This window comes from Diabrotica undecimpunctata, chromosome 2 (assembly GCF_040954645.1).
Source record: "Diabrotica undecimpunctata isolate CICGRU chromosome 2, icDiaUnde3, whole genome shotgun sequence".
Lineage (NCBI taxonomy): Eukaryota > Metazoa > Arthropoda > Insecta > Coleoptera > Chrysomelidae > Diabrotica > Diabrotica undecimpunctata.
The window spans coordinates 55,644,457-55,667,792 of NC_092804.1; the positions used below are offsets into that span (position 1 = coordinate 55,644,457).

General features: G+C 31.8%; 1 protein-coding gene across 2 annotated transcripts in view; it reads right to left on the reverse strand.

The window, feature by feature from the left end:
- Positions 1–23,336, reverse strand: part of LOC140434561 (uncharacterized) — a 643,472-nt gene that overhangs the window by 598,773 nt on the left and 21,363 nt on the right. The window lies entirely within an intron of this gene.

The window sequence follows — 23,336 nt, forward strand, 5'->3', positions numbered from 1 at the left end:
TTTTAAGTTTTAATTTCACAAATGTAATAAATTTATTTTAAGTAACCCCTTAAATTTATTTTATTTTGGTTTTATTGTTTTATTTGATAATCTTCTTTTACAAGTGTCTCTTTTTAGCTCAAACTGTTCATATTTCTATACGTTATTACCATGGACGTATAAACACAGATGTGTTTATACGTCCATGGTTATTACCTTATCCCTCAAAAATGTATGGTAATATATTAAATCAATCTGAGTAATCATGTTCTTTCATATTTTAAATATTTCATTATATATTTTAAATACACTGCTCTACAAAATTGGCGATCTAATTTTTTAATGAGGTATAACTGTTTAGAGCTATAGAGAGATGAATAGAATATATCTAGAAACTTTTGGAGGAGAAAGGACCACCATCCGCAGTTGATTTCAAGATCAAATTGAGGTCAAATTGATAAAAAAAGGTAAATGCAGTAAAACTCTGAATGTATTCCAGGCGGAATACATCCAGAGTTGATTAGGTATGGATCATCAAAACTGTTTGAAATGATCCGAAAATTATTCGAAAGATGCTTAAACGGAGAAGAAGTTCCAGAAGAATGGAGACAATCGTATATCTCTCCAATACACAAGAAAGGCACAAAGACGGATCCTAAAAACTATAGAGGGATCGCAGTGATTACTATTATTATATATTATATATTAAAGACAAACAACCCGAAGAACAAGCGGGATTTAGAGCCGGACGCTCCACTATGGATAATATTTTCACATTAAAAATTACAATGGAAAAACGAGTGCAGAGAAATAGAGAAACCCATATAGCTTTAATAGATTTGGAAAAAGCATATGACATTGTACTGATCTCCCAACTATGGATAGAAATGCGTAACTCGAAAATAAACCCAATTCTTAATAACGCCACTCAAAAATACTACGAACAAGACTTTACAAGAATTAAAATGGGACAAGACAACACCTCTCCTTTTCAAACAATAAAGGGACTAAGACAAGGCTGCTGTTTTGTCACCCACCTTATTTAAAATCTATTTGGACAGATCCTTAGTGAAATGGGTAAAAAAATGTAGAAACATGGGAATAACGGTGGAAGAAAACAAGCGATATACACTTTTCTTTGCAGATGACCAGGTAGTAATTGCCGAAGCCAGCTACGATGTTAGCTATATGGTAAGAAAACTACAAGAAGTGGTGGCAGGACATGACATGAGGTGGCAGGTCTTAACATGAACATGACAAAATGTGAATATCTCTCAGTGGGAACAGATGAAATATGTGATCTAGTCTTGGAAGACGACCAAATCAAAGGTCCAACTTATGACGACAGAAATGGATTATGTGAGACGAAGCTGCGGTAGATCGAAACTGGAGAGAGTTAGAAACGGACATATAAAGAAAATAATTAATCTGGTTCGGAAATGTTAAAAGAATGCCAGAGTACAGATGGCCTAGAAGAGTACTGGAATGGATCCCACCTGAAACAAGAAAGAGGGGACGACCACGGAGAAGTTGGCGCAACGATATTGATGAAGCAATGGCGGCAAGAGACTTAGAAGAGGCAACTGCATATGACAGAAAAAGATGGAAATTGGGGGCGGAGAAGCGGCGACAGCCGTAATCAATCCGGAATCCAGAAAAACGGTAAAGCCAACGGTCCGGAAAATATCAATATCGAAGTGTGTACTTAAATTAATTGCAGACAAAGAAGGTAAATGCATACACTTAATAACGGTACTATTCAATAATATATACGACACGGGTAAAATACCATCAGACTGGTTAAAATCAACATTCGTAACATTAACAAAAAACCCAATTCCTCACAATACGATGACTATCAAATATTGATTGATACGATATGATATGATATGATATGACATTCAATTCGGATTTCGAAACGGACTGCGGACAAAAGAAGCTCTTTTTGCCTTAAAGGTGTTAACACAATGATGCAGATACATAAATGTAGATGTATATGTATGTTTTATAGATTATCGAAAAGGAATTGTTTGCGTTAACCACCACAAGATGATCTAAATTCTGTGAACAATTGGATTACCGAACAAGACTTATCTCTAATTATCTAAGAACTATAATGGCACCAAACGACAACAATCGAAATAGAGCACAACATTTGAAGAGAAATTTCAAACATGTCAGAACTGCCTCAGATTCTGCCAAAAAAGACAATCTAAGTCTTTTTGGTCACTTTCGAAAGAAGGAAACAAACAAGATACTTTAAATGAAGACTTGTGCCGTGAATCATTTTTTTCAAATATAACGTTTTCAATATTATCCAATGAAAACTTAACTCTATTTTAAAAAAAATATTGTAAATTGAATATTCCAAGAGAAAGGACTTTAAAGAGAAACCATGTCAACTCCTTATACTCGTCAGTAATAGATAATATAAAAACTAATATTGGTGACAATTACTTTTACATATGTGTTGACGAAACCACTAATTCGTCACTAAGATATATCGCTCATTTAATGGTTGGTCTTCTAAGCGATCAGATCTTACCAAAATCCTATTTAATCTAATGTAAGCAATTAGAAAAAACCAACTCTGCAACAATATCACGTTTTATACAAGAAGAAATATCAAAATTTTTTCTTCCCGCAGCTGTTCCCAGCCATAAATTATTGCTTTTTATCCGATGCTGCACCATATATGGTTAAGGCAGAACAAAATTTAAAAATATTTTATACCAACTTAATACACGTTACTTGTTTAGCACATGGAATGAGCAGAGTTGCGGAAGAAATTAGAAAAAAGTTTCCTTGTAAACTCCCTGATATCAAGCATAAAAATGTATTCCTTAAATCTCCTAAGAGAATTTAATTTTATAAAGAAATGCTACCAAATATTGAAGTTCCTCCAGAACCCGTTCTAACACGATGGGGAACATGGTTGGAAGCCGCCTTTTGCTATTCAGACTATTTCGTAGATTTAAAAAATATAATTGACGCTTTAACGGATATAAGTTCCCAATCTCTGCAATATGCTAAACAAATTTCTAAAAATAACGTTCTTTAGCAGCAACGTTTATTCATTAAATCAAATTTTAGTTTGCTTCAAAAAACTATCACTCAATTAGAATCGTCAAGGTTGTCCTTGGTAGAAGGCATAGCCTTAATAAAAAAAATTAGATCAGCGTGTCAAAATGTTAAAGGTGACACTGAAAAATATATTGTTCAAAAATTTGAAACAATAATTCAAAAAACAATGGTTTTCAGAAACTTAGTGCTGTAGCTGATGTTCTTGTCGGTAGTTTTTGCGAAGAAATAGATTTAGAACCAAATATTTTTGTGAATTTAAAATATTATGCTCTTATTACATCCGTTGATGTGGAAAAAAGTTTCTCAATTTACACATATATGTAAGTTTAATAATTTATAAGAAACCATAAGTTTTTATTGGAAAATTTTGAAAAAATTTGGTCATTTATTGATTCCATAATTCTAAGGAATATTTTGTACTACTTTCATTACAATTAATTGGTACATTATAATTACCTACTTAGTTTTTAAATTTATTTATATTGTTTTCTAATTATTAAAATAAATACACTATATACATATACTTATGTTTAAATACACATAAATATACATATACATATGTTTCCATTGACATTATGCATATTTTCTAAAAAAAAATGTATATTTAATGCATATTTTCTAAAAAAAAGTATATTTAATGCTCTCTCTCTCTCTCTTTGTCAACCATTTTCCATCCACTCCTGAATGTAGGTCTCTTCCAATTGCTTCCATCTTTCTCTATGTTGCGCCAATCTAATCCACTGTTTGCCTGCCACTGCTCTTATGTCATCTACCCATCTTTTTTGAGGCTTTTCCATGCTTCTTGTTGTCGTCCTTGGTCTCCAGTCTAGAATTCTCCGTGTCCAGCTGTTGACATTATATCGGGCTACCTGACCTGCCCAGCGTCATTTCATTTTTGTAATTTCTTCCACAATATCCCTCATCTTCGTTCTACGTCTTATTTCGGTGTTTCTAATCTTGTCTCTCAGTGATATTCCAAGCATGATTCGTTCCATTGCTCTTTGCATATTTAATGCATATTTTTTAAAAGAAATGCACATTTAATGCATATTTTTAGGTAAATTAGTTAGTGCATATTTATGCGCATATTTTTCACTTTGCCGAAGTCTAGTTATAATGCATTATAATGTTATAAATTATAATTTGATATAAAAATAAGTTTTAAAATTAAATTACAAATATTTAGATGTAATATTAAACAAAATGTATTATAAGTATGTAAGTATCTGTCAACTATAGAACTTTAAAATAAATATAGATATATCATTCAGTAATAGATAATTAACTGGGGAACAATTTGAAAATCAATTTCTGTCAAGTTGGATTTTTTAGCTGTTTTCTATAGAATTAGGCATACTGGTTTCAAAACTGTTTTTAGTTTTCTTGTATCACCTCACGTTCGTTTTCTATGTGGGTGGGGCGCATGTAGGTGGGGGCATGATGCGCTGATAACTGCAACTGATCTAGACTTGCCTGTTGCCTGTTCACTCAGTTGCGTCTGTTATACTGTGATGAAACGTTATGTGTCGGCTAGCAGTAGTTTTGTTATATATGTGGCAGTTTTACCATTCCCACTCAAAGGACAAACATCAGTACATTTGTCAGGCAAGCATATTTTGCTTATTTTAAAGTGAAACTTGGTGATCAAGATAAAGCACGTGCACCTCATAAAGTGTGTAAACAGTGTGTTGACAGTCTACGGATGTGGACCAAGGGAACACGTGCTAAACTTCCATTTGTTACACCTATGATTAGGCGCAAGCCCACAGATCATTCAAGTGATTGTTACTTTTGTAAAGTAAAAACATTGGGATATAACAAGAAAAACAAATGTAAGATAAAGTATCCTAGTTTACTGTCAGCTATACGCCCAGTTACGCATTCAGCCGAAATCCCTGTGCCAGTTTTCAATGAATTTCCCTCTTTGGAAGAAGGGGAGTACGGATATGGTGCAGATGAAAGCGACTGCAACGATGAACATTTCGAAATTGAAGATAACTCCGTACGTAAGTGATTCGAGCAGCAAGAGCTAAATGGTTTGGTACCAGATTTGGGACTATACAAAAAAGCTTCAGAGCTCTTAGGATCACGACTCAATGAGAAAAACTTGCTTGAAAAGGGAGCCAAGGTTTCCTATTTTCGAACACGAGAAAGGGCATTTCTGCAATACTTTCAAAGTGATGGCGGATTTGTGTTTTGCCATAGTGTAAGTGATTTAATGGAAGAATTGAGAATTTCAAACTATAACGCAACTGACTGGCGGCTGTTTATAGATGCTCAAAGCTTATAGGAGCTTAAAGTGTGTTCTCCTCCACAATGTAAATTTATTTGGTTCAGTTCCAATTGGCCATTCAGTCTGTTTGCGTGAAGAATATGACGACATAAAGAAAGTCATTGATCTGTTGCAATATCACATGCACCAATGGATCATTTGTCATCAACAATGTCAATGGATCATCACCTTAAAATTTTCTGCTTCCTACTTGGTCAACAATGTGGATACACAAAGTATCCCTGCTTTTTGTGTATGTCCGGTCCCAAGACCGGACCTGACACCTGGTGATCTAAACATTGTACATCGGCCACTTGTCGACAGAAAGAATATTATATTTACACCAGTATTGAATTACACTGACATTGTCCAGCAACTCTTGCAGACCTTCCAAAAGCTACGTTGCAACATGAGCATTAAAGTGCATTTTTTACATAGCCACCTTGCTAATTTCCCGGACAATCTTGTTGCGGTGAGAGATGAGCAGTGTGAGCGTTTCCATCAAGATTTGAAGGTTATGGAAGCACGGTATCAAGATAGATGGGACGTACATATGAGGTTGACTATTTTTGGAGCATCAAGCGCGAATGTACATAAACTGAACACTCCAGAAAAAGCTATACATGAAAATTTTTGTCTCAATTTGTAAGTACTGTTCATTAATTAAACAATTTTATTTGTAAGAACTTGATTTAACTTACATTAAATGTTTTGTAATCTGTAGATTTGGTACGTTTTTATTTTATGTTTCTTTATATGCATATTTTTTGAGGATAACCTGTAGTTTAAAAATTTGAGCTGATAGACAAAATCTGAGGTTATTCTCAGATTCAGACAACAAAAATTAGTGGAAAACAAGTTGTCAGATCTAACTCAACAAAAAATGTGTTCCCCTAATTCATGAAATAAAATATGTTTAGTTTCTTAACTGTAATTAGGTCCGCTAAAATGCTATGGACCGTTAAAAGTACACTAAACGGTTTTTTATACTTTAAAATGTCTATGCTTAAACACTAATTGTAATAATACTTTCCCCTCGCGTATAGAAAAACTCTAAACTCTTTTTAAGTATTTTAAAAGAGAAAATAGAAATTAAACACCACTAAAATAATATTATTACACTGATCATCACTGGTCATCAGATGCCCGGGTTAACGATATCTACCTCTTCTTCTCATTGCGCCGTCTCCTTTCGAAGGTTGGCGATCCAAATGGCAATTGTAGTTTTGGAAACTGCTGCGCGAAAGATCTCTGCGGATGAGCGGTCGAACCATCTCCTCAGGTCTTTCAGCCACGAGTTCTGGCGTCTTCCTACTGATCTTTTGCCCTGTACTTTTCCTTCCAGTATAACTTGAAGTAATTCATATCTTTCGCCTCTCAGCACATGACCCAAGTATTGCATTTTCCTCTCTTTGGTTATTCTTAGTAATTCTTTTTGTTTATACATGCGACGAAGTACCTCAACATTAGTAACTCTTTGTACCCATGGAATCCTCAACATTCGTCTGTATATATACATCTCGATATCTACCTATTGTCATTTTATTATATAAGAAAACAATAGTCAACATAAAATCAGGACAAAAATAATCAAAGCCACTGCAGTTACGCCAACCTTAAACTATCTTCTCTGGCCAACGAAAATAAAATAAGGAACAAAGAAACGTGTCTATAGAACAACTTGTTAAAACGTTACACTGAAGTTTGTATGTTTGAGACGTTAATAAAGCTAATACAAACAAATTTTACAAACAGTAGATCAAAACATGAAAGGACCAGAAAAGAAACAAAAAGGGAAGACATGAAAATGGCTGAATTATAATGAGGAGATAAATGAGGCAAAAGGCACAGAAAAATATTAAAGAGGATTCCTCCGAGAAATTTAAGAGTCGAGGCCCTCGGAGAAGTTGCTTGACGATATCGATGGCAGCAAGAAAGAATAGGCAATAAAATATTATCTAAATCCATGGACAATGATGATGATGGGGACACAGATAATATGTGATCAATTATTTATTGTAATAATGTATTTATTACGTTTTTACCTAACTTTCTCTTCCCATAAAAAAATTCTGAACGTGTAATAAGGACAGTAAACTTGGCCTGTATTAATCAATGCCCTATCACGATAATAAAGCTCTATATTAAGATTTATTGCTAAGGATATTCTCGTATCCTTAATCCTATATTACTTTAATCAAGCAAGTATTATTATTTAATAATTATTTTTCTTTAAAAATCACCACAGTTACAAAATGGTACAACATGGGCGTAGTAGAAGGGTGCTGGGAATCTCTTTGTCTCACCATTCCCACAATATTTGGGCCAAATCTGTAAGACTTTGAGTGAGGCGGGTGCGTTAGTGAAAAAACCGACTCAAAGTCAATCGACTTTACTAGCGATATAATGAGCCTAACAAACACTATCGTTTGGTGCAAAATCAAAAACATATGGCGATAAGAAATAAATAATTGAACATTCAAAGCCCAACCCGATGGATTTGTCCTTAGCAAGACACTTTACGCATTACAATTAATGTTGTTGTCATCATTACTGCATTGGAGGACAAAATTCGTGATTCTAAAACAGAGATGCTCTCGAAGATATTTCTGTAGTTATTGCTTTAAAACAAAGGACATTTTTTATAAAATGGATATGCTGAGCCAATGTTTCCATAAAAAAATCTACCCTTAAAGAATACTCGTAATAGTAAAAGATTAGAGGAATTTAAAACGTGTATCTTTGAGCTTCATTGATATTATCAAAATGACAGAAAAATAAAAACAGTATGTTAGTAGATTTCATAGTAAACTTATTAGATTAGGAGACTAACACAGCGTAATTATATTAGAATGCGTGCCAAATATGTTTTTGTTGTACTTGTTAAAAATATTCAATGTTCGAGTGTAAATACAGATCCCTGTTTTAGTGCAATGAGTCAGTTAAGACGTGATCATACAGTATAATGCATCATAATCGATTTTCAGATCTGACTAAGTAATCGTAGGAATATAAAGACTGACGTTCATGGCAGGCAAGAAAGAGCCTAAATAAACTTATAATATTTAAAAATGGGATATGACACTCCGGGAGTGACCGAGGAGGGAAACATAGCTTTGTTAACTTAATTTATTTATTTTAATTTATTCTATTTTATTTTATTCCTATTCGATTCGATAATAAATTTGATTCGATTCGTAATATGATTCGATTCGATTCGAAATTTGGAACGATTCGATTCCAATTCAATAATCGATTTGATTCGATAATCGACTCGATAATCGATTCTATTGGATAATTGATTCGATTCGATTCTATTTTATTGTATTTTATTGTATTTTATTGTATTTTATTGTATTTTTTTGTATTTTATTGTATTTTATTGTATTTTATTGTATTTTATTGTATTTTATTGTATTTTATTGTATTTTATTGTATTGTATTTTATTGTATTTTATTTTATTTTATTGTATTTTATTGTATTTTATTGTATCTTACTGTATTTTATTATATTTTATTGTATTTTATTGTATTTTATAGTGTTTTATTATATTTTATTGTATTTTATTGTACTTGTATTGTATTTGATTCGATTCGATAATCCATTTGATAATCGATTGAATAAACGATCAGATAATCGATTCGATAATCAATTCGTTTAAATTCAATATTTGATTCGATTCGATATTTGATTCGATTCGATATTTGATTCAATTCGATTCGATTCGATAACCTATTTGATTCGATACGATAATCTTTTAGATTCGATAAATTATTCGAGTAAATAAATTATATCTACCTCTCAATTTGGATTTAGAAAAAAATACTCAAAAACTAAAGCTTTATTAAAAGTAATAGAACGTATTGTTCACGGTTTTGATGCAGGTGAACATGCTACTGTGAATCGAGATATTCTTAGGTCGGTTTATTTTGGAATGGTTCATAGCATCCTGACATTGCATAATTCTTTGGGGAAACTCGTCCTATACATATTAAATTTTCAATTTTTCATATCATTATACAATATTCCAGATTGTGTGTTACACAACTTAATACAATAGATTATAATCTGTATAATTGTTTTTTAAAGCTGAACAAAAATAGCGTCCGTAGCCCGCGATAAGAAAGATATGCTTCCAACAAGAAAGAAAAAGACAGCAAAAATAAACATCATTTATATAAAAGACTGGATTCAATATTATACAGACATATTATACGACAGAATAACAATGGAAGAGTTAGAAGACGCTCTGACACGAATGAAAATCTGTAATGCTACTGGAACGGATAACATTAATATGAAGCTGCTGAAATAGGAAGGAAATATTTTAAGACTTCTTCATTTCAAAAATATGTGTTAAAACAAGACAAATTCCGAGCGAATGGCAAATTGCTAAAGTTAAATCACTTTATAAAAAAGTTAAAAGAAGAGACACAAACAATTACACATGTGTTTACTTACTTAATACAAGCTATAAACTATATGCAGGAATAATAGCATCATGCACACAATCAAATACTGAATCCCTTCTTAAGGAAGAACAAAATGGGTTTCGAAAGGGTCACTCATGCATAGACGCACAGAGGGCTTCCCAAAACATCTAATTATTGTTGGTAAAAGTTTATATAGGCCCATCGCTATAGTAAATAAAAATTAATAGTTCTGGCGAAGTAATAGAATTAATTCTAATTAATCAAGGAGTGCGACAAGCCTTCTGCCTATCACCAATACTTTTTAATATATATATTTAGATGATTTGATCAGATCATGGAAAACAAAAGCGCCCAAGGGAATTATTCTTCATCCAAGAACCTCAATTAACACCCTGCTTTTCGCTGACCATCAAGCAGTTCTTGGAACATCCGAAAATGACCTACAAAAAGCAATACAGCTTTTATACCTTGAAGCCAAAAAATGTGAAATTTCCAAAACCAAAAGACTAAGATCTAAAATCTGTATTAATAATACCTGCTTGGAACAAATCAATCATTTTAAATATTTAGGATGTGACACATATGGATTTGAACGTTACATAGAAAATAAGCTAGTAACTTTCAATGGAATGTGCAACACAATAAGAACGTTAAGTAATAAATGAAGATACCCAATTAAAGTTAAGACAATGGCGTAGCAACACTGCCCTGTCTGACTGCGAGACGTGGGCAATAAAACAGAAATATATGCCACAAATCTAGCAGGCAGAAATGATATTTCTCAGAAAGCGTTAAGTGATTTACAAAAGTATAGATATTCTAAGAAACACTAAAATCAAGAAATAACTCGGTGTATTCATAATAGAAAAAAAAAATCCACCATTACCGTAACAACTGCTACTCCCATGTAGAGAGTATGAGTGAAGACCAAAAATAGCAATAAAATACCACCCACGAGAAAGGCGCTGCGTAGTACTCCTTCGGAAAGACGGGCAGTTGCACTATTAGGTCCATATTAGGTCACAAGGCCTAATGCGTGAAGAAGACGACGATGACGATAAAGTAATTTTCAAATCTCTATTAAGTGATTTTTGCACTTTAAATTTTTATCATGTCATCTCAATTTGCATTTGGACTTAGCATAGGATAGTAGCAATCACAACGAATTTATTGACTGCGATTTTGGAGAGTATTCTAAGTCTCCCAGATATTTAAAACAAGTGTCTTAAATGAAGTGGTTGGTGTCTTCAATACGCAACATATTTGGGAATGTAACATTTGTAATAAAAATTGTTATATTTCAATGGAATAAAATTTAATTTATATCAGAAATGTTAGCTTTGATAATTCTTTTTTTATATAACAGCTTTCTATATGAAATCAAAGTCAGTAAGTGCATATACCGGTAAAAATCTACATATTATTTTATTTAGCCGTTTTATACAATAATTTTATTGTCCTTGGAAAGTATGGTCTAATTTAAAGCGCAACTGATGGAATTCTTATTATGTCCGTTTTTTCGAAAATATACGGATGGACAATTTTATTCGACATAATCAAACTAAAATAGAGTAATTAAATCTGAGATTAACCACAGTTGTGCATTAAGACCCGTTTGATTTAACAGAATTTTACTATTTTTTCTCAGTTACGTAGACTACTTTCTATAACGTTATCTGTTATGAATACATGGTACGTTGGATGTTCAATAATACGTTTTATGGTAGCTATTAGATATCATATCTGTGCCTTCAATCTGAACAATATCTGCGCACCCGTAACTATCACCGTTATTATTGATTACATAAAATACGTTGCTCATTTTATTTATGTCTGTATTAAACAATACGATGAATTGTGCTTGGGGTTATTTACCTTTTAGAAAAAAATGCAATCATAAAAAAACTAAAATGACAATAACAGATGAGGCAGGCAAGAATAGCTGACAGGATAAATGTATAAAAAATTTGATCAGACCTATTTAAAAAATTAACATCAAGCCTACATTTCTGTGCAAATATTGTATCTTAACCCAAATCCGAGGCCTTAAGGGCGAGATCTGCCCTTGCAATGTAAAATAATAACTGCCAAACAAAAGAGAACTAGATGGAGCAGCAATATAAATAAATTAAAAAGCTCAATAAAAACATTATGACGCAAACTTGAAAAGTAACCGCAAGCAGTCATATTACACAAAGATTTACCTTATAACTTATCAGTGATTTAGGCGAAAAGTGACGGATTAAGAAGAGTCCATTACAGAGACATCCTATGAGGACAGGCAAATTCCTCACGTAGTCGAGAAGATAGACCAAAAATACTGTTAATGTAATATGCAATAATGGAACTAAAGAACAATCAAACTCAGGGTCCATATTTAAGGCATGTTGGAATAATTAATATATTACATAAAAAATACTAGATTATTGCTTTATATTAAGAATGAAATCTACAATGGACTAAACCTTTCCAAACATTTCTAATTTGTGTGTATTTGTTTCATAAGAAGTTGGAAATATTGGTTTTTTTAATTGTTTGAAGAATAAATAACGATTTTTGGTTATGAACATTCATTCTGTGCGATTGGTATTATTTGTTGTTCGTGAATTTGTGAGGTAACAATATCAAAGGATTAAGGATTAAGGATTAAGTTTGATTAAAATTTCATTATTTTTTACTGTATTTCAAAGTATTTTGTTGTTGTTTTTATCGGGGTTATTTCAAAACTAATCAATAAATCATTAAATTTATTTAAGAAGTTAAAAAATATTTAAATTAATGTTTTAATCTTTTTTAAGTGCTAGGGGAGAGTGGGATACATTCGGCCCCATAATTGTTTTTAGGTAAAAAAATACAAAAAATGTTTCATTATATTTAATTTGCAAACAAAAAAGTATACTAAAGTTATACTTTTGTCCATTTAAAAAGTAAAACAATTTTGTTGAATATATTTTAGTATTTTGTTATTAAATAAATAAAATATATATTACACTCTGGTTGATTGTGCCCCCAGTGGGGATACAATCAGCCAGGCCATAGGGCACTTTGGGCCGCAATATTTTAAGATATATAGAAACGGCATTGTTATAAGTTAAACAGTTTATTAAAAGAAACGTTATCAAACATTGTTTTGAACGTACAAAACATGGAAAAGTAAGAAAATTAGCACATCAAAAAAGAACTAATAAACTAAAAAACATTATTAATTAATAACTAACAAAGATTTACTTTACCGTAATTCCTTCAAAGTTGTAGTGAAATGTCAGCGTCGAATCTCTTCGAGATTTAGAGAATTTGGTAAGTCTGGCATGAATACTTGATTTTTCGCAGGTTTCTGTATCCTCTATTTGAGGAAAATAAAATTTATTAGAATTTCCCCTGCGCCGCAAATATTTGACAAAATATTCAGAATCAGATATTTTTTCAAAATAAACCACTGTTGTTTTCAGTTCAAATTTTACTAATATGAAAGTGTCTTTTATAAGTTCCTCGCCGATTTCAAAAGATGAAAGACTTTCATTGTCATCCGAGTCGTCACAAAATATACTCACTTCTGATTCACTGCTAGAGCTGTCATCAAAAACTTTTTTTTTATTTTTTGAATTTTTGCTTTCTTTGCTTGTTCATCCTTATTGGTTAAGAATTTTTGCTTCTTTCTAAGATTACTGTCCTCTTTTTCTGATTTCACTTTTTCCTTTATTTTTTTTTTCATTTTCTATTTCTTCCACTCGCTGTTTTTCAGGGGTTTCTATATAAATTCTAGATTTTCCTTGGTTTCCTTTAATTTTTTTTTATCTTGACGTTTTTCAACTATTGGGAAAGGTCTTACATATTTAGGACTTAGAATTTTGCTCGTAACTGTTTCGTCGCCCTCGATCCCCGACTTTTCATTATTATCTTGTACAGAGTCATCAAGGACTACGCCGACACTTTTTGAAGTAGATGGCTGATTATTTATTTCAAAATCTGTATATTGATTTGAGATATTTTCACGTCTTGATTCATTCTTATAGACCTTAGTGGCATCAAAATCTGCGACACTAAATGCTTGTGAATTAAGGGGCCATATTCCTGGTTTTTCATAATAGCTTGTAATATTTTTAAGGGAAAATGCCTCTAAAAATGGTTGTTTTGTAATTTTTGGGATATTTTCAACAGCAACAGTTTTTCCCAGATTATTTATCATCCACTCATTTAAAGAAACAGAGCATTTACTCTTAAAAGGCCCATAAACTCCCACATCAAGTGGTTGGAGTTTGTGGGAAGTATGTGGTGGAAACGAAAGCATTACTATTCCATGATCTCGCGCATAAAGTATTGCGTCTAGACTAGTGTGCGACTCATGGTTGTCCAGCAGCAATAATATTTTATTTTTCTTATCGCATTTTATGTGGTTGACAACGTGCCCCAGAATTTTAATAAAAAGGTATTTAGTCATACTTATTTCCAAATGCTACACTTGAAGACGGTGCCTCATATAAATAGTTTTCGATATTTCTTACCCTGGGAAATATGTAAATCGGTGGTAATGCGTTTCGTATGGCGCTTATAACCCCGACAACCTCTTTTGGTTGACGATACTAGACTTATTTGCTTCTTACTCTTTGGTGCTACAATTTTGGGAGGAGGTAGGACTGCTGTTACACCTGTTTCGTCCAAGTTAAAGATTCGATCAGGGCTAAAATTATATTTTTGTAACACTGTCTTGTAATTTTGGAAAAATTCCTCCACTCTTGTTTTATTAAATCCGAGACCTCTTGCCAGACTCGTGCTTTCCGGTTTTCTTAATGATAAATTAGAGGGCCTTTTCATAAAGCCAAGTAGCCAATATCTTCCTGCCTTTTTAGTTATATCCCAGCTCTCTGGATATTTGCAATTTGGTAAAATCTTCGCGTAGTCAAAAACCATTGATCTTATTTGTTCGTAGGTTAAGCCATAATTCATATTAGAACGTTGCTTTATGTAATCCACTAGCATGTCTTCTTGTGAGGAAGAAAATACACTTTTTGAAGCGTACTTGCCTAAAAAACATATATTTATTCATCTATGACAAACAAGTACATCAAAAAAATATTTAAAACACAAGAACAATCAACTAAACTACTATTGCATTTTTGCTCTCGTATCTATCATCGTCACACTTTTGTAAAAACTCTTCAACCGACATTGTTCTTAATATTTTTTTTCATGCGAGATTGCAAGTTTGTCTTTTTAAATTAAACGTTCTTGCTGCCTCTCTTTGGGACATATTTCTTGAAAAGATATTTTGTAGAGCATCTTTTATGCGCTGCTCACTTATATTTGCTCGATCTGTTTTATTTTGGTACTTTCTTACCATCTGCAACACAAAAAAATATCAAAATAATCACTAAAACTACTACTAAATTAGTGTGGGGTACAATCGGCCACTGCACGAGAGCGTTGAACGCTACATTACCCAAATTCTAGACGAGCATGTAATGCCTTTTGCTAGGTTTCTGGGAGAAAACTTTATTTTCATGCAATACAACGCGCAGACCCACGTAGGCAGGGTGGTAATGCAATATCTAGAAAGCGTCGGTGTGCCAAAAATGAATTGGCCGGCTCAAAGCTAGATTGGAACCCGATTATTTGGGACCAACTCAAACGAAGAGTAAGAAACAGAATAGCTGCTCCAATAAATAGTGAGCAGCTTCGGTTGGCGCTCATGGAAGAACGGGAAACTTTTCCTCAAGATAACATCCATAATTTGTTCTGAAGCTATTTCCTTGTGGCATTTTAAATTAATTACTATTTAAATGGGGATTCCCATTTAAATAGTAATTAATCCATAATTTGATTAATTCAATGCCAAGTCGAATGAAGAGTGCAATTCAGAATAGAGGTGGTAATAGAGAATAATAAAAATCACGAGTTTATTGTAATTTTTATAATGAAAACAGAACAAATTTACAATGTTATTTTTTTATTATTTTCCATTAAAATCAGCATTTTGGGAGATTTTTTTTACATTTGTTATTTAAGAAATGCTTGCATACTGCTTTAGAACATATTCTTAAACATTACACAAACATCTAATGACAATCAATTACTTGTAAGGTGCGTAAAAATTAAAAAATGACAAAAATTTTAGGTGGCTTCTGTTAATGACGCGTAACATTTCATAATGATGTTCTAGAATGTACTATTTTATCACCGAATATGTTTCTCACAACTGATATAAATTTTTTGAATTTTCGAATCCTAAAACATTAAAAATAAGATACACGTGTATTTTTGTAAACAAACCTTTCAAGGTTGATACTAAATTCGAGCTTTATCTTATCTAGGCGTGCTCATCTGCTTTATAAGTAATAATATTTTCTTGTAAATGCATTTTGCCTTATCATTTTATGCTAAAAAATGGATAGTTTAATCCAATAGTGTATGTTATCACTTAACAGTGATGATTTATTTGTGTAATCGTAAAAATAACTAAGATTCGAGACACTTATGCAATTACTTCTAATAGATATTGTAGGAAATTAAAATTACAAGAATTACTATGAGAAGACAACAATAAAAATGTTTTTAATTAAGTTTAAATTTTATCTGTAGATAAATATCCATATCAGACGAAAAACTATTTAATAGAAAATTAAAACAAAATTATCTTTATTGTTTTTTTATCAAGAATTATCTCTTACTGAACAACCCAATAGATACATACTCGCAAAGCAAAGATAGCGTGAAATATTTATTGTAATAGGTAACAAGCCTAATTAAAATGTTTTATACAATGTACAACTAATTCAGTTTATTGTTCATCATGGCACCAATCGCAATCGAAAAAGGTAATAGTGGTTGTGTAGTATTCGCGTTATTTTCGAATGATATCAATATCTAGATGAAAAAGAAAAAACTGTGGTGTAGGAAATTGTTACTGAAAAGACATATTTATTCACATATGAATTTACTTAACGATCTAGCATCACAGAACCAATATATTTCAAGAATTACATACGATTGGACCAGAATTCAGTCACAAATTTATTAGAATTAGTACGACCAACAATTACAAAACAAAATACAATCAAGAAAGATGCAAATATTTTGTCAAATTCAAATATAATATTTTGTCAAATCAAACCTTGTAATTTTTTGCTAAAAATCATATTTATCTAAAACGAAATAATGAGGCAAATTAAATAAATTGTCAATGTATAAAAACATTGGGTTTGTAATTATTAATATAATTTCTGATATTATCTGTCACTTTATTGGAACTACACTACTCCCTGCGCTAAAATCATGCAATTTTTAAACATGCCATACTTCCGTACGATTCAACTGCATCATCGTACGACAGGTTGAACTACAACAACAAAAACATTGCGATTATCGTTTAAACGGTCGAATCACCTGAGGTTGTAAGACATGTACGATAAATCGTATCGTCTGTGGGCCCTTTAACGGGTATTAAAGGTACAATAAAACGTATTCAGAAATTTGTTTTTCTATACAGGCAGACGGAACGAGAGCCAAGATTTTCATTGGTCGGTTTAAATATCAACAGACACCAGTAGTAAGAAAGCATACTTTGTAGTGTATATATTGGTCAAAATAAATAGAATGGGTGCTTGAACACACATGAAGTTAGTAAATATGGAATTGAACAATGTAAACAATATAATAATATGTTTTATTCAGATTAAAAAATGTATTTGAGAAAGTTATAACTAGGTATACTATACATAACACTTATCTAATTTTTGTATGTTTGGATAAATCGGCAATATGAATATAAGGATAATGGCATGTGAAAAATTTATGCATTTTTTGAAATGTTGTTCTGGCCCTTTATATTCTACATCTAATTTATATAGAATTATTGCATTCTTAATTGACAGTTGTTATGAGGTATGTGTACCTGTTCGCTTCTTCTATTTGATTTTCTCTTAGGATTAGTTACCTACATTGGGTTTTATTTTTGGAGATTATCATGGAGAGCTCATATATCTGGCTTGCCTCTGTAATTTTAGTCATTATATCCTGAAGTCCAAGACTGTCTGCAAAAACCTCCGTATAGTCTGTATATCTTATATTATTGATTCCGGCTTTGGTATCCTCCATGGTATTTTGAAAGATTTTCTCTGAATACTTAAATGTTAAAGAGTAGTGGCGAAAATACATATCCCTGTCTAACTTTGCGTTATTTTTGCGTTACCTATATACGATATTTTTTTCTACTACAGATTACTATTTTTTCAAATTTTTAGAAGTTTGGTGTGTTTAACGGTATCGAATGCCTTATGGTAACCAATGAAGCATGTATATATATATATATATATATATATATATATATATATATGGCAATTCACATCTCTACTTATTTGAAAGAGTACTTAAACACTGAATCTTCTATTTAGTAGAGGAGAAAGTACATATGCCTACCTAACTTCACGTTTAAGTTTAATATGATCTAACTCTCCTGTTTGAGAACGTCCAAACGATATTTGCTTCCGGTACGAATATTTTTAGATCATAGGTATTTAGTCCTATGCTTCTAATATTTGCATAAGTTTGATGTGTTTAACGGTATCGAATTGCCTATCAAGCAATCAATTAAGGTCGACGAGGTCAAACTGTAGGTCCTTATGGTCTTGGACTTCATGGTCCTTATGCTCGAGGACATATATTGTATGAATTTCGTAAAGATAACTACATGATCATTGCAAACACCTGGTATAAACTACCCAAGCGACGACTATATACTTGTAAAGTCCGATTTGATGATGGAGGCCACCCTGGGTCTTCAAGAAACCAAATAGATTATATATACTTGTAAGTGAGCGCTTCCGAAATACCAGAAACTCCTTGTGGCAGATATTGAACTAAGTTTAAAACGAATCCAACGACAAAAACCAAAAACCAATATACTTAACTTTGACGATATAAGCATAAAAGACGACATTAAAAAAGAACTTAACAGAGTAAAGAACATCGGGGAACAACTAGAAGATCCAGAGGAACTGTGGAATGAATTTAAAAACCAAGTTAACGAGATCTCCACAAACAACGATTAAAGAAGTAACTTAATCAAGAAAAATAAATGAATGACAGAAGACATCTTGAAATTGATGGAACAACGTTGACTTATAAAATCGAATGAAACAGAATATAGACATTTATATATATTCAGGAATTCTACAGTATTCACTACCTTCCCTCGCTCAACCGTTTCCCTCTTTCTCTGTTGTCCCATTCTCCATCTTTTAGGCCTCTCTTACTCATGGCGTCGTCTACTTCGTTCCTCCAGGATTTCGGGGTCGTCCTCTTTTCCTCCTTCCTATGGGGCTCCATTAGGTTATTCTCTTTATCCATCTGGTGTCGCTAGTTCTTCTTACATGTCTATACCACATATATGGACATCTACAGAGGAGAATTAAAAGAAAGATAACATTACTCAAAGAAAAATGTATGAGAGAAACGTGCGACGAAATGGAGGTAGAACACCCTTTTAAAAATCCTAAAATTAGTAAAGCCTGTAGTCCAGATGATACACCAACTGCGTTGCTGAAGCTAATACATAAAGAAAACATAAAAGTAGTAGTAAAACATTTAAATGCAATATATAACACTGGAGTGATTCTCTCAGGCCCGTATTCGGTACTCAAGCTCGTGCTTGAGCACGTGCTCCAAGTCGAACTTACGTCAAAGTCGTGCTCAAGTATTTGTTGTGTTCTATAAACGATACTTCGGATATTCTCGTACAAGATTGATCTCAAGCACGAAAATTAGGGATTTTAAGTAAATTTGATTGATGACATCCAATAAAAAGAAGATTCTGTCAATTATTACCATTGTCACAAAACTTTTATTTAAATATGTTTAGCGCCAAATTTAGCTTTATTGAAGAAGAGGCATATTGTATATTAAACAAAAATTTATTTTTAATAAATTATTTTAAGGTATGTAATATATTATAAAAAATATGCATTCGAGAGAATAAATTTCAATTATGTGGATTTTTAGATGAGCGGAAATTGTACTAAATATGCAATGTATTAAACAAAAGGAAAGGTGTTTTTAATCCAGCTGGTAAAGGAAAATAATACTGTAGAGAATAAAAGGACATACGGTGCTTCCTTAATGAAAAAACAAGGGTTGGGAGTACAATACAGCATAAATTATATAACTGCCAGCCTGAGGTAGATATATTAAGGACTTCAGAACAGCTCCGAAAATTGTAAAACAAATTAAAACAGAGGTAAAATACTTTTATTTATTTAAGCAAAGTTTTTATCGTAGAAAATGTAGAGAAACAACAGCATGCTGGTTACAGGTGATGGCCCTTTGAAAAAGCCAAAGCCTGATGTAGTGCTGGAGTTTGTGAAAGTTGCTGTTCCCAACAAATATATAAGCATCGACTGTCCTTTAGACAGCACAGAAGTATTTGGAAGAGGTAAATTTACTATATATTCATACTTAGTATAATTGTAGGGCAAAAGGAGGCCCACCAGCTAGGAGGACATGTAAGTTTAATTACTGTAACATCAGAAGTATCTGACTCCCTCCGTTGCTTTTCCAGTTCTAAATAAAGAGTTGTTATGTATGATAATTTTGAGAAATCTTACCTGTACATTTAATAATAATTTCAAGTAATACTTGTAATATGACACCTGTTGTTCCTATAGAATATGTCAATGTGCTTCAAATGGTAAGTAATCTTAAATCTACTTATGGCAATATGTAAAAATAATAACAAACATTACTACTAATGGAGTAGTGGCTATAATTGCAAATAAAAAACATTCGCCAAAAAAAAGGTTTGAATTATTCCAAAGGTTAATAGTAATCTATAGTTACGGATTTTTAAAACAATCATTTATATATAACTATTCTTATTTTGTACTTAATGTATGTATTATATTCAAAACTGTTAAAAATTCTAAATGTAAATACTAGTTGTGGATATTTAGTTTGATTTTGTTTTTAATGTATACTATGGTGGTTGTAAAGCGATTATTATAATATTTTATATTTAACAAGCCTCATATTATTTAATTTTTTAGTTATATACATTGTTACTTTCAAATTTATTTATCGAGAAGGTTTATAAATATATTTTTAAATAAAGAATATTAATATTTTAAATGTGTAATTAATTTTATATTTGATAAGGAAAGCTTTTATAAAAGGAATAAACACTTATTTAAAAGGAGGGAGACAACTTTAAATCAATAAAGATATACTTGCTTAAGTTATCTGAGTATAGTATAACTCTCATTTATTTTAAATTAAAATATAAAAAATACATTTTGACAAATAAAATAAAAAAGAATTACATTTAACATAATATAAGTATTCAATAATATATTCACATTCTCATGCATAACATTGTTGAATAAAATGTCTCCTACAATTTAAACCTTGGTCCACATCATTAACATTTCTATTTACTGGCACATCAGTATTTTCTAGAAAATCATCATCACTATTATTATTTTCCTGTAAACATAGAGTACTGCTGTAGCACTTATTATTGCAAGATATGTATTTAATTTGATTTATAGGCCTCATTGCAGACAGGGAAGCCATATTTTCCAGGTTCTAAATAGCCTTTTGGCAACATTTCTTACATGTGCACTGTTATATCTATTTTGTTGATCATTACCTAAAAATATATATCTATCAAATAACCTATTTTTTTTTGTTTAGCCCATTATCAATAAATACCTTGCTTTAATACAGGAGTAAGTAGATAGTGCCTGCGCTGCATGCATATTCACTACTCATAATAATTCACCTATTAATAATTCTGGAATTTATCCTCTTTCCATTCTAAATCAATTCTGATCAAATATTAAGCTGCCATTACTTAATCCTGAATGTTGAACAACAATATCCATAAATAATCTCAAAAACAAAAAAAAATATTGTATTGGAAGCAAATTGGAAAAAAATATAAATATAAACAAACAAGTTAGGTTAGGATCCCGTTCTCAAGGTAGGTCGATCCGATGCTTGAGCACGAGCTGTCATTTTTGTGTACTCAAGCTCGATTTCGTGCTTGAGATCCGTTTATAAAACACAAAAACGACTCAAGGTCGACCTCAAGCATCGACCGATACTTGAGTACCGACTATAAATATGGGCATCAGACTGGCTCAAGTCCATCTTTGTGACAATACTTAAAAAACACAATGCTCAGAATATAGAAATGACCTAATAAGCCACACATTTAAGATTTTCCTAAGAATACAAAGAAATGGTTTTACAAGTGCTACGGGAACTATGGAGGCATTTTTTGCGCTAAATATTTTATTACAAAAATGCCGTGATCACAGAAAATATGTATTTACATGCTTCATGGACTTTGAAAAGGAATTCGATAAAGTACAGCATGTAAAATTTATGAAGATGCTAAAAACTATAGGAATATATGACAAAGTTATTCGTGTCATTAAAAATATGTACTGGAATCAAACTGCTATAGTAAAAATTGGAAACAATTACACCGACGAAATCTCAATACAACAAGGAGTCAGACAAGGTTGCATTTTGTCCCCAATATTGTTCAATGATTACTCGGACCAGTTATTTAAAAAGGCACTTGAGAGAGCCACATGGAATAAAAATCAACAGGTAACTACTTGTTATAATTAGATACGTGGACGATACAATTATGTCAGAAAATATCGAAGGTTTCTAAATTATACTTAATTGTATTCAGGAAGTAGGAGAGGAAATTGGTATTATAATAAACTCAACCAAAATTATATATTTAAGAACTGTTATAACGGACCAATTAGATCCAGACATAGAAATAAAATACAGAATAGCAATGACTAAAACTACTTATGAAAATGAAGACATTTCTTTGTAATAATCATTTCAGTTTACAACTAATACAAATAATGGTTAAGTGCTATATTTGGTCTGGACTTTTGTATGGTGCAGATGTGTGGACACTCAAAGTATCAAGCATAAACAGAATCGAAGCATTAGAAATGTGTATTCATAGACGGATGCCGAAGATACCTTTTACAGCAAGAAAAACTAATGAGGAAGTACTAAGGAGGATCAACAAAGATAGAGAATTGTTAAAGACTATTAAACACCGGTAAATGTCTTATCTGGGACATTATAGTGAGAAGAAATCGATATAAAATACTACAACTGATCCTTAAAGGCAACATATAAGGCCGTAGAGGTGTAGTAAGAAAACAAGTTTCTTGGTTAAAAAACATTCATGCTTATCTTGATGTAGTTGATTAAATAATTTGGCTGTTCTCCTTGCACATTTTCCATTTTCAAAAAATATGGAAATAATTTGAACGTATTCTGCGATATAATAGATAGAACATATCGAATTTTTAAAAAAAATACCCATTTAATATCGTTGTTAAACACTACCAAAACATAGGCGTTATCTTTAGGTTGAAAGAGATGTAACACTTTTAATAAATTGGTACTTTTTCACAAGAACACAGTAAATATAAAAAGGAAAATCATGCATGCCTGAATTATCCAGCAAAATACCTGTCCAATGATATCTAATTGAACTACACATGAACTATTCCCTATTTAAAATTAAAGGTTTTTT